The sequence below is a fragment of the Monopterus albus genome, unplaced genomic scaffold (assembly GCF_001952655.1).
Source record: "Monopterus albus unplaced genomic scaffold, M_albus_1.0 scaffold2.1, whole genome shotgun sequence".
NCBI classification, from domain to species: Eukaryota; Metazoa; Chordata; class Actinopteri; order Synbranchiformes; family Synbranchidae; genus Monopterus; species Monopterus albus.
This window is the reverse complement of record NW_018127882.1, coordinates 2017761-2033924: the sequence shown is the minus strand read 5'-3', so window position 1 is coordinate 2033924 and position 16164 is coordinate 2017761.

Sequence of the window (16164 nt, the reverse complement as noted above, 5' to 3'; positions counted from 1 at the left end):
GAATAATTTAAATGTGGACATAAAAAACAGTACTAGAATTGATGACTTCAAACATAAGTATGAAGGTATGTTTCAATCAAGATACATGCAAGAACAGGTTTAATGATTAATCAGATGGAACATTGTGGGTGTGGGGTAAGAATGTTAGCACTCTGTATTAATTCTTTAGTATATTACTTGTGTGGCGTAAAAGATAATTATGTATGAATGTAATTATGTACAATGTTAACACTCTATATTCTGTAGTATATTACTTGTGTGGTGTAGAGGATAATTATTTATGTAGAGATATTGCTTAGGACTTAATAGTTGTAAAATGATGTCATGGGGTAGGACTAGATAAGTCTAACTTCTTCCTACTTCGTTCAAGCATGTAATAGGTATAAGTAAATTGATATTGGATTATTATTGTTGGATATGTGTGAAATTACATGTGTTGACATATCAACTGTTTTACATGCTTGAATGAATAAATCAAATCAAATCAAATATTGTCAAGAAATTCTGTTTTTGTATTTCCTTCACCTGCCTCTCATTGCTTTCATTAACATTTCCTGCTGTTGCAGACCCTGCCTGTGTTTCCACAACCTCTGTCATCTGACCACCCACCCACCTGCAAACACCTCCTGCTCCTTGTCTTATTCAGCCCTGTTTCCATGGGCATTTGCCACATCATCTTTGCACTTGTATGCTTTTCAGGCTATTTAATATTTTTTTTCCAACCTGCTCCTGATCTTGCCCGTGTCTTGCCTTGTTTGCAAGACTTTTCTGACTAACTGCCTGTTACCAAAAAGCTTTACGACTTTTAACCTGCCTTCTCCAAAAGTCCCAGCTTTTGTGGCGGAAACATTACAAAACTGGCTCTTTCCAAAGTTTAATTATTGACCTAATCTTTGACCCAAAGGTCAGACATCCCAGAACATATAAGCATTCCTATTCATACACACACACACACACACACACACACACAAAACCACACACTGCACACCTTCGTAGACACAGATATAAATACCACAAAGCTCAAAGACAGAAGTGTGTAGAAACATGCATTCAGCTGAATCAAACTGTAGCCTTTTGATACCACAGTGTTAGGCATGTTGAATTATTGATTGTGTTCAAAGGAAGAGGCTCTTGCCTTTAAAATGTAACTGTAAGTGTTGACTAGTGTCCTGACCGATGTTGAATTGGGTCTTAATCGCTTGGTTTGGATAGGCCACATATTCTATCAAGGCTAAGTCCTTCTGTGAATTCCATGAATCATTATTTCTGTGCTCTTTACAAATGCATGTATCCCTGCCTGACTTTTGAATCAATGTTTTTCACAGAGAAGAGATCAGAACATGACCTTGATGGGCTGTGAGTGAATCATGTATAAACCTAGTTGGCAGACAATAAAAAAAAAAAAATGTGACAAATTCGGAATTAATCATACTTGCAAAATGTGTTTGCTTTATTTGGTCTGTTTTTCTTTTTCACATGCAGTGTTTTCCTGTCTCTGACTCAATCCCCTCTGTTGTTTTTGTTTTATTTTTATTTTTTTGTTTTTTTACCCTCCCTCCTTATCACTAAAACTCCTCTTGTCAGCTCCCACCCTCCCTTGTCCTACTCCTCCTGCCCCCTCTACTCACTTTCAGTCTCGGTGGCCTCCCCAGAGCGTGGTGTGTCTAACCAAGCTGTCCATGGCTGTCTGTCAGTCACACATCAACTCTCAGCCTTGGAGGAGAAATAGACCGGGGTGAAAGAAAGAGGAAGATGATGGTTACTGCGGGATGGACGTCTGACTGGTGTGGACATATTTTTGCTTACGTTTATTGATCTATATGTGTACATATATCCTGTAGGTTGTCATATTGGAACAGAACTTCTTTTGCCACCATCTGTTTATCCTTAAACCACCACATCGACTCTCGCACCCCTATATCGTTTCCTGTCGGCTCCCTCTCACAATTCCTCGAGTCCCTACTCCCTGTGTCGTCTCCCTCCTGCCTCTCTGTTCAAATGACAGGCTCCTCTCTTAGCCCCTGTCACCATAGCTGCCACTTTGGCAGCAAGTATGAGGCTATGTGGGAGTTCTCTGTGGTGCCGAAGAGGTTTCAGGCTATTTTTCTTCTCCATGGATGAGGCTTATAGATCTGGATTATGAATGCAAATATCAAATTAAATGTCAGAAATGCCTGAATGCTCCTCAGTTAACCCCAGATACCACAATCTGCACAGTAAATAAACAAGTATCAAGGATGAAAACAAAGCACAGGGTACATTCTGATGAAAATACACTGCAGATTTACTCAAATAAACTGAGCCAGTCACTAACTGTTAGATCCAAATGATCTTTTAATCTATGTTAAGGTGAAGAGGGGGATGAAAGAGAAACTTGAATATGTATATCTATCATTACCCAGACTCCTGCCTGCACAATCTCCTTTAGAAGGACCGCCCACAGTGACACACTCAAATTATTCATGGGAATTGTAGACCACCTAGCACCTAGCAGAAATATCACTCATCCATCCTCAGATACATGGACACTTTAATTTGATAGTGTGAAATTGGAGTACCTCTGAAAAATCCTATTTTCTTTTTCTTCACTGTCACTGGTATGTGTCTGAAATTTGGAAGAAAAAAAAAACTTGTAATTTGCTTTTTATGATATTCACAGGACTTTGATTTCTTTCATATTCTTTACTTCATTTTTGATCTAAAACATTTCTTTAGAATGTTTCGATGGCTAAATCTTTCAATACTTAAATATACTTATGTACATGTGCATTGTCTCTCAGTAGTATTCCATCTTATCAGAAACCTCTTCTTTTTTTTCTAATTTCTGTTTTTCATAATCATTATTAATTACAACAATGCAAGCAGAGACCCAGTGGTGTCTGATATGAGATTTTTACATCCATTATACTGCAATTATTTTTTTAGAATATTATAATTAGCCCTTTTTTACACTTTCTTTAATCCGCCATTTTTCTGCATTTGATGTATTTATGTACATGCTCAGCTGATTTGCAAAAAAATGTTTTTATTTTTAATATCTAAAGTCACACATACACTACAGAATAAGGAGATGATTGCTGTAAACCATAATACATCCACAACAAATGGGAGTGGAATAAATCTATACACTAATGAGCTGAGCTCTGAAGAAGGTAAGTATAATTTTATGAAACTGTACTCAATAATATATCAAAGTTATGACAACTAAGCCAGCAGTAATGCAGCTCTGTTTTGTGGTCTTGGAGGCTGAGTGTTTTTTTGATAGATGTGCCTCTCTATTCCACTTCAGCTTCAGTGCAAATACTTCAGAGTGGGACAGGCTAAGAACACATTTACTCCCAGTTGTACATACTGTCCTATTTAAGTGCAACACCAGTATAACTCCCACTATTTCTTCTTTCTGATGCTCACTATATATACATGCTGTATATACTCTTGTCTCAAAGGATCATAGGGTCCTAGGAAACATATCACTGGTGGCAAAACCTGATTGCCTGTAGCTGTACTTTATTCAGTTGTGCTGACCATGTAAATGCAGGCAGGGAGTGAATACAATAACACAGACACAAACAGAGTTGTAGAGTGACACGAGTCACTGCTGCATTGACTCCTTTGTACAGGTGGTCATAACGTTAGGGCTGATCATCGTATGTACAGTCTAAAGGTGTCTCATGCCTGTGCACAAAGCAAATATTTTCCATTTTATTGGTATTTGAGGGTTTATTTACCCTTAATACCCAACTGTACAGATGGTAGCTATAAAGAAATTTGACAAGTTAAAAGCATCTCTAATAGGGGAGGGGCACCCCAGAGGAAAACTGTTGTGGCAGTGCACACCATGTATTTGTCAGCACACTACATGCGTGATATCAATGGATAGACATTTATTGCAGGTCTCCCCCTGTTTCCTGTCCACTTCTCAGTGATTCAATGTGAATAAAGGCTAAAAAAAGTGTTTATTAAATTTATACTTTGGAAATTAGGTTAGGAAGATAATGCAGCCATGATTAACAATCCATAAGTTTTCTAAAACCATTCAAAAGTTTCTCTTTGTCAATTCTTTACTGCTTAACGTGTAATAGTATCTGGTGAGTGGAATTCATCACCTAGTCTGAGATAGTTGACTTCTATCTCTAACCACATTTCAAGGAAAAACTGCGGCATTTTCCTTACTCAAGTAAGGTTTGCAGAGGGTGCACCGCCACCATCACTCATGATGTTGTGTTGCTGTTCTTCAAGTATATTATAAATATTTTACACTGCTAATAATCTGCTAATATGTATGAAATGCCAAGTGAATTATTATGTAGCATGTGCCTTTATGGTGATATATGCACATGTTGTTTGTATGTTGTGTATTTTTAGTGAGTTTTCTGAGAGTTTACTGAGTTTTAGCTACTTGTTGCTTGACAGAAATTGCTCATAAAATGAGAAGTGAATACTCAAGTAAATACTGTATATTATTTTCACCCAAAAATGTATGCTGTGACTCAAAAAGATGTTTCCTAATGACATGCTTATAGTTTATATGTTTACAGAGCAGACGCAGCTCTGACTGTTTTGCTGCCAAACAGTTATTAACCACAAAAGGAGCAAGGCTTTATTGAGTCCAGGAAGATGATGAACCAGGCAGGGAGGAACAGGAGTCTAAACCAAGGTCAAAAACATGTAGGTGGTCAGGGTAAAAGTCAAGAGGCAAAGTCAAAAATCCAAAAAAGAAATCCAACACACAAGGAACATAGGAGAGATCACAGAAACAGGCAGCTGGAATGTTAAGATTACAAGGAACACAGCAGAAAAACAGGCAAAGAGCTCTTGGAAACTGGCTGGTAAAATACTGGGGAGCTAATGAGGGAAGTAGAAACAGGTGAGCAGAGTCCGGGGACAAGGAACAGAGGGCAAGGCAAAAAGTCCAGGGACATCTAGAGGATGAATGAGAAATGACAGTCAATGAGAATGACCAAAGAAATCACAAGGGCAAAGCATAGAGAAGAGAGACAGGACCTGTGACAACTTACACCTCACCATCCTTTTTTGTTGTTACAAAGTCATCAGTCACTTCAGGATAAAATTAATTTCTATCCAACTCATAATTTATACTTATTACAGTAAAACCAGTAAATGAATCCTGAGTCATTGTTGACCTCATGTGAATTATATTACTACTTTTATTATTCTACAAATAAAGTGGATAAAGGCTGACAAAGCCCATGATTATATTTGTACTTGTAAATTAGCTGGTGTATGAACATCATATTCACTTTAATATTTAATAATAAAAAAAAATCCCCCACTCGCCCCCCACTTTGGAGCGGTCTTGTATGCCTTGAGCACGAGAAGCTCAAGAAATACCAAGGGCTGAAAGAAGAGCTAGAAAAGATGTGGAAGGTGAAGGCACAAGTGGTCCCCATGGTAATAGCAACATTGGGGGCTGTGACCCCCAAACTGGGAGAGTGGCTCCAACAGATCCCAGGAACAACATCTGAGATCTCTGTCCAGAAAAGTGCAGTCCTAGGAACAGCTAAGATACTGCACAGGACCCTCAAGCTCCCATGCCTCTAGTAGAGGACCCAACCTTGAAGGAAGGAATAAGACCGCTCCAAAGTGGGAGGCAAGTGGGGAATTTTTTTTTATATATATACACAAGGTGGACAAAATGACATGATGCAAAGAAAATTTAAGCTCCAACAGGTAAATATTTATTGGAGGGCCTTAAGCTGGTGCATCCTGTCTATTTTATATTTTGGTTATATTTTTATTTGTAGCAGGTAAAATGTTGTAATTTTGGACTCATTGCATGTCAGTGACAATGAGCTGCATTTCTTGAATTAGAGTGTTTCTGCAGTTGGCAGTGCAAAGCCAAAACAACAGGGCAGTATCGACTAGATGTGTTTGTGTGTGTGTAGTCTGCATTTAGGCTTTGAGTTATCAGAGAGGGAACAAAACACTAAAGGAAACAGATGACTTGATAAGACAGTGCCAGTAAGTAATCCAAAACGAAACTTCTCAGTCTCTATAGCAACAGTTGCTGAGAGTCCGTGAAGAAGTAAGCACTCCTCTGATTTTCCAGCGGCTCTGTTGAATACTCAGTTCAGACTGGTTGGACACTGAGAATATACTTTATTTTGTTACCAGTCATTTTATAAATGTGATGCTAAGAACATAGACTGCTTTACTTTCACAGTACATCATGATTAACTTCCAAGAACAGTCATTACAGACGTATTAACTTGGAACTGCAACTTCCAAGACACAATAATAATGAATTTGGACTCACTACTTTTGATGCCAAGGAGTAACAAGATTAAACTGTAATTATTTTATTTAAATTGTGATATATATTTATTTATGTTTCTGACTCTCTTACCGACCTCCTGCACAGCACACCTCACACTGACACACAATGATATAAAGGCAACTTCAGGCTATTGTTGCACCAAGACTTGCCAGGAGCTTAGCTGCCAAAAGAGTGGATGGAATGACTAAAACACTAAAACTAATGAGAATTTTAGTCCAGAAGTCTGTTGTTAAAATTACAAAATTAAAACTGTCTCAGCCTACCTTCGTCTCTAATTGAAACTGTTCCTATCCTCTCATCCAAAGAATGCGACTTTGTATTCAACAAGAAAAAACTCACAGTGAAATGAAGAAGGAAAAAAAAAACAGGAAAAAGAGAAAAAAGCAGTCTGAAGATAGCCTTTCCATTTTGAACACTCACATCTCTCACAATGTGCATGCATTGAGGAAATTGCTTACTAAGTTGATTATAGGCTTTGGCTGGTGCACTGAGTATTATGTGGGAGAGAAACCCAAGAGTGAGGCAAATTGTTGAGCTGGGAAAGGACCACTGTTAACATAAGTTTGTGCAAAAAAAAAAAGAAAAAAAAAGCAGCAACTTACAGAGGAAACTTTATAAACTATGGACTGTAAGAGATTGTTCTCTTCATTAAGTATTTTGTAAATATTAGCTCTTTGTTCACATGCCATTACAATAATTGCAACAGAACATGACTGTGGAGAATGTGTCTCTGTGGTGACTGCAGTGCGTCACTGTGACAGAGAACCGAAGTGAAGGGAAGCATGCACAGATGGTATCTGGAAGGTCTTACCAGCTTGTATCTGTTTGTCAGCAAGAGGTTATCAACAAAACTTTTTGCTGTCTAGTGCCCCGAGTATGTGAAAAAGAATAAAAGGAAGGGAACACACTTTCCCAGTACCCAGGGGCAGGGACCATACGTGGCGCAGCTGGGCATGCTGCGGGCCTTGGGGCTAGAGGGCACCCCTCTGGTGCCTCGAGGGCATACCACACCCTGCTGCTGCCCTGCAGGCCACAAGATGTTTGGCAAGGGCAAAGCACAGATGGAGGAGTGTCTTTGTGTGTGTGTGTGTGTGTGTCAATGCTTTCATGGACATGATTCTTAGATATGTCAAGTATAAGTGCAGGATACGTTCATAAGGGTTTCAGTATAGGAATGTGACTTAGGATTGACATGTTTGTTTCCTTTTTTTTCAGTGAAACAAATGCACCAAGCTGGTAGACAGGCAGAGTATTTTTTAGAAGTAACATTATAGTACATAAAAGGAAGAGTAAGTGAACAATGTGCATGTTAAATTATAGTGAAATAATTATCAGTCAATTAATGATCTGACAGTTAACAGTGATGATCCTCTCTGTCTAGGGAAACCATGTTTGTTGATTTCCAGATAATGTAAAGACTGTAGAATGAAAACCTACCTTTTGGGTTCCTTAAGCTACAGATGCCTATTTTAGAGATCCCCAGAACAATCTTCCCTATTCTGCCATTGCCTGATCAGCTGCATAAGGTGTGCTCAGCCAGTCAAGAGCTAATCAAGTGTGGGCAGGGTAGGTAGAAATGGAAAATATGCTGCACTCGAGCTCTCCAAGATCAGGAGTGGGCAGCATTGACTTGGGCTACAGTGACTCTAAAGCTATGCTCTGTAAAGACTCTACTTGGTCACAGCAGTGGTTTAAGTTAAATGCTAATGTCAACATCTTAACATGTTCACAATGACAGTGTTCATCATTTCAGTTTAGCTTGCTGGCTAAAGTCAGCATCATCATTTCATCTGAGGTTGATGAGAAATAGTTTAGGAAGTCTTAAGTCAAATGGCAAAATACTGGAGCAAATGTGATGTTGACCTGGTAGTGGCGCTATATTAAAATTTATATGGGGACATGAATGACATATTTTATACCAATTCATCAAATAGTTGTCAAGACATATAAATGGCAACCTGGTGGTGTTATAAATAAATATAAATTATAAATAAATAAATCACCCGAGTCTGTAGGATTCATCTTCTGGGGACCATGGATGTCTGTGCAAACTTCAATATATCAGTGATAAATAAAGTTCAAATTCAAATGTAACCATAACTACACTCATGAATAAAATTCTAAAGAATATGCATCTCTGAGTCTATGTAACAATTTTTTGGTCAACAAGTGCATGAAAATGCAATTTAATGTTTCATACATTTTACAAGAAACCTGCCTTTAGAAGTAATATAGGTGTTCATTGTCTAATCGCTAGCATGCAACCATATTTAATGGTCTCAGTGAGTGATATAAAGGTTTGAGTTTGAACAATAATGGCAATCCGCTACCGTTCTTTCACAATTCTGCCTCAGAAGAAAAGCTGCAGTTCAAACTGTAAAAGGGGGTAAGTGAGATGAAAAGGCTAAAGAATGAGAGAGGGAGAGAGAGAAAGAAAGAAGGGGAGACAGAGAGCGAGAGGTCCCTTTGATGTTCTTTCCTACAACACATCACAAAGTCAACTCAAAGGGTTTGTTAAAAATGCATGGCATGCACACAACTAGAAAATAAGTAATGAACTTAAAGAAATACAGATCAAGTGATTTCATACACCCCCTGACTTCAAAGAATCAACTTGACTCGGGGGGGAAGAAAATAGAGGGAGAAAAATACATATCAAAGATTTCTTCTTTCTGAGATTGCATACTAATTATCCTTCTGTGCCACAGAGTGGGCTGGACAGGGCCGGGACTCGAGCAATGAACGAACTGAACGAAACGCCAGAGGTTATTTGGACTTTAAGAGAAGTTTAGGCAAGCATTCGGCATGTCCTTCATCAAGTAGCCTGACAGTATTCTAAGTGGACCCGCCATGCCAGCGGGAGCGTAATAGATACATTCTGACTTTGCATTACAGCGATGGAACACCATTTCGAGGCAAGGAAGCAGATAATTGCTACATAATTACGTGCAACAGCAGCCATTAGAATATCCATTGAAAAAAAAAAGGAAAAACACAATTATGAGAGGACGGTAATGAGGATTCAATCGACGGGGACACAATTGTCAGCACCAGAGAGACCCCTGTTCTCTTCCAGTTTGACTCACATATGCTGGCCCACATTCCACCATCTGGCAGTAGACACAAGCATGAAATGACCAGACACTATGCAACATAATGACTTTAGCGTTTTTTTTTATCTTAATGGCACAACTTTTAATCATTTTAAACCAAAGCTGGCATTAGGAAACAATAAGTGGTGTGCATTATTCCGGCCTGACTTTTTGTGAGATTTGACACCACAAGCTTTTTTTTTTAAATCAAATTACATCTGATCCCAGATGAAAAGCTTGTGGATAAACTGGAGATATGGGCAGCTTCTTATCACATTTATGCTGGCTTACCACCTATTTGCATGTTTAAATACAGCCAACAGCAGGGTAATATACTCTCCTCAGCCTAGTTATTGCTATCAGTTTGGTTTGCCATGGAGTCTATTTTCAAAAAGCTGTATTAGTCAGCCATTTTTGCCCTTTAACCAGCGTCGGTTTTCTGCCATTTCTCTATTAAATATTCACAAATGCAATCCACTAAATTTCAATGAAAGCAACCATATGCCCATGGTGGTTAAACCTCAGGAGCATATGAATAAAATTGAGATAAAAAGGAGGAAGTAAAGGGGGGTGTTGGGGTGCGGAGGGAGGAGTGGAACAAAACTGGATCATTTTACCCCTTAGGTTTCCCTGCTCCCTGAAACTGTACAGTAATCAGCTTAACCCATGGTGTTGCTGTGGGCCCTTGAGCATGAGTCAAACTCAGATCTCACCAAGACAAGAGAGAAGCAAAAGTCAATGTCAAACACCTTCTGACTTATGAGATTTGCTGTTTTTTGTGTACTGTATCAAGAGGATGTGGGCATACGTGTGTTTGTGTGCTTGACAAGGTGTATATAGACAAGTACTGTATGCCCTTGTGCTTCTTGTGGGTTTGTGTGAGTGTGCATATTTGGTAAGGAGAGTGGTGGGTGGTAAACATCTGACATTTCCTCACAGCTGGGGGCATCTTGGGCATGCTTGGGGGTAGAAAATAATGCGTACGTGCCGAGGGAAGGAGGATGGAAGAGAGTGAGCCGTGAAAAGGGTATATGAGTGGGAGCGGGAGGAGAAAAACAGAGAAGGGGAAGAGAAAAGCCTGAGGCTCCCAACTGTGGAAAGGTGTTATTTTAGGGGGTAATCCTCTCTTGTTTCTCTCTTTGCAGGGTTTGTGTTCTCTTTAGCGAAAGCTGAGATGAATTATTAAGCTGAATCTAGAGAGAACATAGAAGAAGAAGAAGAAGATGGGAGGTGTTAAACTGCAGTGGTGAGAATGGGCTGTGGGAATAAGCGAGGTTGAGCGTGAGAGGAGGAAATACAAAGGATCAAGACATGCAGACAGGAAGTGCAAAGTGTTATAGTGCAGCCCTGATACTGTGTGTACTGTATACCACATCTCTACCATGTAGCCCTTCACTTTTGGAGGCACTGGCTAAGCTTTAGCTGCAGGAGCTGGAATTATCTTTCAATTAATGTTGATAAATCTGCATAAGGCTTTGGGGAGATTCCACTTTTAAGTCAGCTAAAGAGACTAATTAACTAACGAGACATGGGGTTTTCTGAGGGGGTTTGCATCATTACAGATACCCTCTTTTTCATGCTGTACGTATCTCTTTATCTGAAACCCACCCCTGATACCAGAATCATTTTGTCTTTTCAGTGAAACAAAATCATAAAGTACTGTCAGTGTAACACATTCACTTACTTGCTGAAGCCCAGAGTTTGAAGAATTTAGTGTTACCATGAATATAGATGAAATCTCACAAATTGTTACCCAGTGATCGTCTGACTTTACAATAAGATGGTACATGCAGTACTTTGAGTATTGTGTGACAAGGGATATATAAAGCAAGCCTCAGCAGCGAGTCTAATGTAACACATCATGAATAAGTTAAGACAGTTTGCCATTTTCAACCAGGGGTCTCCTGAGGTGGCCTTGTAATGGTCTAGCTGTGCTAGGCGGTAAGGTCTCACCCCTGTAGAACTGACAAGCATTACCATGACTAAGCCTGCAGCTGGGTAATAGCATTCATACACACAACTGCAGGAGCCACTCAAATATTTACACCCTTAAACGTACAGAGAATTCCTTGAGCATCATGCCCTGTCTGTCACACTCTTCCTCTCACCCTGCTAAAATAACATGCTGTACTTTTCCTCCTTGCTTTCCCAGCAGTAGCAGCAGTCTGTGTGCATGTGTTTTTCTATGTGCCCATATGGAATGCATGTATGCATATATGAATGTTTAACAGCATGCAACTCTGTTTACCTTCCCATATGAATGAGTGGCTTTAGAAACATTTGACAGAACATGTACAGTAAATACAGACTAGAATAATGATAATGCTAAAACTGTGGTTTGGACTTTGTCAGTGCAGGGGGGACTCGCACATTCTCCTGTCTCCTGCTGCGCTGACTGCAGCTTTCAAAGCAACAGTAGAGATGACAGGGGAAAAAGTGCCATGCCAATTAGGGTGCCGAGAGAGAAAGGGAATAGGAGGTGGGTGCAGTGGAGAGAGAGAAAGAGAGAGAGAGAGAGAAAAAGAGAGAGAGAGAAAAAGAGAGAGAGAGAGAGAGTGAAGGGTGAGAAAGTGAGAAAGGAAAAATAATGGCCTTACACTGACAGGGCAGACGCTGAGCCAAACAGAGGGAGAGGAGAAGGTAAACACCAGTGGGACAAACAAGTCAGAAGGGACAAGAGAGAAGGAGAGAGAGCGAAACACAAGGAGCGGGAACGAGAGATGGAGTAATGAGAGTTAAATTGGCCTCTCTCCCCTCAGGCTCAGTAGCTTCACAATGGTGCCTCGCTTGGAAAGAAACGCTCCAAACAGGACCCAAAGGGGGCACAGGTGTGTGTGTGTGGGTGGGTGTGGATGTCTAACTGTGTGTGCATGTCAAAAAGAGAAAAGAAAATGACAGACATAAATAGTGAGACAGGTAGAAAGAAAACGTGTGTGTACGAGAGAGAGAGAGAAAGAGAGAGAGAGAGAGAGTGAGTGCAATTCCCTGTGGGATCTGTGTGGAAGCTTGTCACCACCAGTCAGACAGATACAATGGGGTGATTTAGGACCAAAATTACTGAGCTCTGTTTCACAAACTGAAGGCACAGCAACAGTAATAATCAAAACTATTTATTCAATATTTTGCCCGACTTTCTGTGCCATAGAATAAGTTCAGATTGTTTTTAGAACTTTGATTTGTATGCAACAGGTTATTTTTTTCTCTTTTCACCAAGGAAACAATGTTTTTTAGCATAAAATTCCAACAACACTGAAACTTTATTGTGAAAGTATTCATGTAATAAACTCACTGGAGCCATAAGTCATTGGCAAAATTATTAATCACAGCTGATGTTTATGTGAGGCTTATACATAAATATACAATATTTAATTTCATGTATATTGTATTTTAATTCCATGCATTTTAAGATTTTATTTATGTCTTATTTTATTTACAAAATATTTGCACTTTGAGAAAAGGCATAAAGCTGTGAGATACTTAATGGACTACCCACAAAGAGCCCATTTAAAGTGGCTATGGCATGTTCATTTCCAGCCATTTAATGTTTAATCTTGGTACCTCTAGATTTAGCTTTGCACCCATAATAGCTCCAAATAATCTGTAGTGGAAACATCACTCCCTTTCAAGTAGCTCCAAGGTTGGTAAATCCAGCCAGTGATCGCTGTGTCTTCCTCCACATATCCTTTGCATTACAGATGACCACATTCCCACAGCAGTGAAATTAATTCCAACAGGTAGCATTGCACCGACAATAACATCATGGATCATTAGAATCCTCTTGTTGCCAACCTGTAACATCACATATACAAGCAGTCAAAACAAAAAGGTACTGTGCTCTGGGGGATTTCACCATCGATCAGCTGATCATTCACTGCCCCAGGGTGCTTCACGCTCCAGCTGCTTACAGCTTAGACCGAGTCAGGTAAAACAACGAGTCCCTGTACAGTAACATTTCTGGACATGCAGTAACCTCAGGCCCTGTATTTTTCTTCACGTCCTCTGGTCCCAGTGCACAGACAGGAGGTAAAATATATCCACAAAACCATGTGCAATTGAAAGATTCCACATTAATGTGGCACTGGTGGATGCCAGACAAGTTCGCATGAATGTGCAACTGCCTGGAGATTATGACCATTCAAGGAAATGCATAAGCTATTGTGTAAAATTTTAAATAGTTGGAAAAAAGTCTCATGAGTGAGAGTTCGTGAGACTTGTATAACTTTAGTTACTTCTACATAGAAGTACAACAACACAGGTACACCTCATTTTTTGAGCTTTCAGTCACATCTCAGATGATAATTCATCACTGTAACATTGTAGATAAGTCAGAAAACACAGAAATGCATGTGATCAACTCTTGAAAGAATGAATACATATAAAATTTTTCATAATTACAAAGAAGAACGGAAAACCAGAAACACATGACATTGCTTATCTTAATTTGATGTTAAAATTGTTTAATTTTATTTTGTAGGGGTATTCCAACAATAGCATAGAGAGCTGGAAAACCAGAACTTCCAGTATGTGTTCTGAACAAAAGAAAACCCCTTTCAATAGTATGTTATGAGTTTCATTACATTTGCTTATACTACAAAAATATCTTTCTTTAAAATGATATATTATTGACATTAGGGTAATACTGACATTAGCATAATATTTCTGTTTTTACAGGTTTTTATTGAACACCATTTCCCAGAAGCCTGAAACATCACCAGCTGATGCTGGTCAGCTGACAGGAGAATTGAGCTGAGGTCCCAAATCACGATGTGGCTGTAACTATTACATGCTTTTATGCTGTTTACAACTTAAAAAGTTGAGAGAGGTGAGACTAATCTCAGAAACAAACAGTTAACGCTGAACTACTTGGACCACTGACGTCCAGAAGAATCTAGTAAATAAGAGTGACATATAATACGTGTAGCGTTGTGCTCCAAAGTGCTAATGGGAACTGTAGTTTTTCCAACGCTAAAAAAATAAACTGATAATTAACCTTCTTAAAACCACAAATGCTTCCATTTTCTGTAGTAAGTGTTGTAGTGGTTGGTGGCTTGTCTTAAAAAATGAAAACAAACAAACAAACGAAAAAATCACAAGGAAAGTGTTTAGTTTTCTTGCAATGGCCAATGAAATAAAAGCTAAATGAGAGTCACTGAAGCTATTGGAACAGATGCTAACCGGATGTGACAAAACAACTTCGGCTCTCTATTGTCTTCCATAAAATCTCATGAGACAAAGGAATGGTCAAAATCAAAGGTGTAGAGGATGAGATATTCTGATTTTATTCTCTTGCATGAGTCATTCTCCATCCTTCGCTTCGTCTGCGACCAATGACTGTTACAGAAAATGCCTATGACCATAAAACTCTATGCTATGAGTTAGAAACACAGACTTTTTCATATAGAAGTGTCAGCTCCAAACCTAATGATGTCATCACAGTTTTCTTACACTTCAAATTTCCAGAGCCACATAAGACATTTTCATAAGCTCAACAGTATTCTTCACAGCATGTATCAAATTGGTAGAGTTTCCCATTAATCTTACTCTATAACCAGACCCATACTGGACATAAGGATTTGCAATATAACATTTAGTCAGTTAATACTGAATTTAAATGAAAAAAAAATGCTCCTGAAAACTCCCATTTTTCTCTCTTACTGGTTTGAAAGTGACCACAACAGTTTTACAACCACAGAGCTGTGGGATAGATAACGCCCTGCCGTCTTTTCCTCGGCTGGTCGGTCTTTGCCTCTCCTCCACTGAAACAGTCTTTCAGCATAGCATCACACTGAATTGCCAAATATATATTACAAAAAAGAGCGATAAGAATTGTGCATAAGATGGGGTACAGGGATCACACCAATGTAGCTTTCATACAGTCTAAATTGTTAAAATTTTTGGATTTAGTGGGATATAAGACTGCTGTGTTTATGTATAAAGCCAGGAACAATTTATTACCTGGTGGAATTCAAAAACTATTTAATGAAAGGGAAGGGGGATACAATTTAAGGGGTCAGTTAAATTTAAAAATTCATGCTATACGTACAACCAAAAAAAGATTTTGTATTTCCATAAGTGGGGTAAAACTATGGAATAATTTAAGTGTGGACATAAAAAATAGTAATAGAATTGACGAGTTTAAACATAAATATAAAGGTATGTGTCAATCAAGATATATGCAAGAACAGGCTCAATGATTAATTACATGGACAATTGTGGGTGTGGTGTACATTTTTTTTTTTCTGCTTGCAAACCAATGATGATAAGATGATGTCATGGGGTAGGACTGGATAAGTCTGACTTCTTCCTACTCCATTCAAGCATGTACTAGGTATAAGCACATTGATATTGGATTAGCATTTGTTGGATATGTGTAAATTTATGTGTGTTGACATATCAACTGTCTTTACATGCTTGAAAGAATAAATAAATCAAATCAAATCAAATCAAGGCTGACTGAATGGTAGTATTTTATATTTTTCTTTGTTTTACTGCTCCTTGTTACTAAGTGTTTGGATATTAAAACCAGTAAAAAGACAAATAAATCTTATTGACAAGAGCTGTTCAGCCATGGTTCTTTATTTATTATTATAGCACAAAAGTTTTAAAGTTAACTACTGCCCAGTTGAATTGAAGTCATCTTAATGTCAAATTATACAACTCACTTAGGAGATGTGTGCTATTACTTTTGGTAATTAAGTCATGCAAATTTTTAAAAAATCATAAACTTATAATGGGAGCATTTGGGATGAAAGATGTGACTCTACTGAAATATCA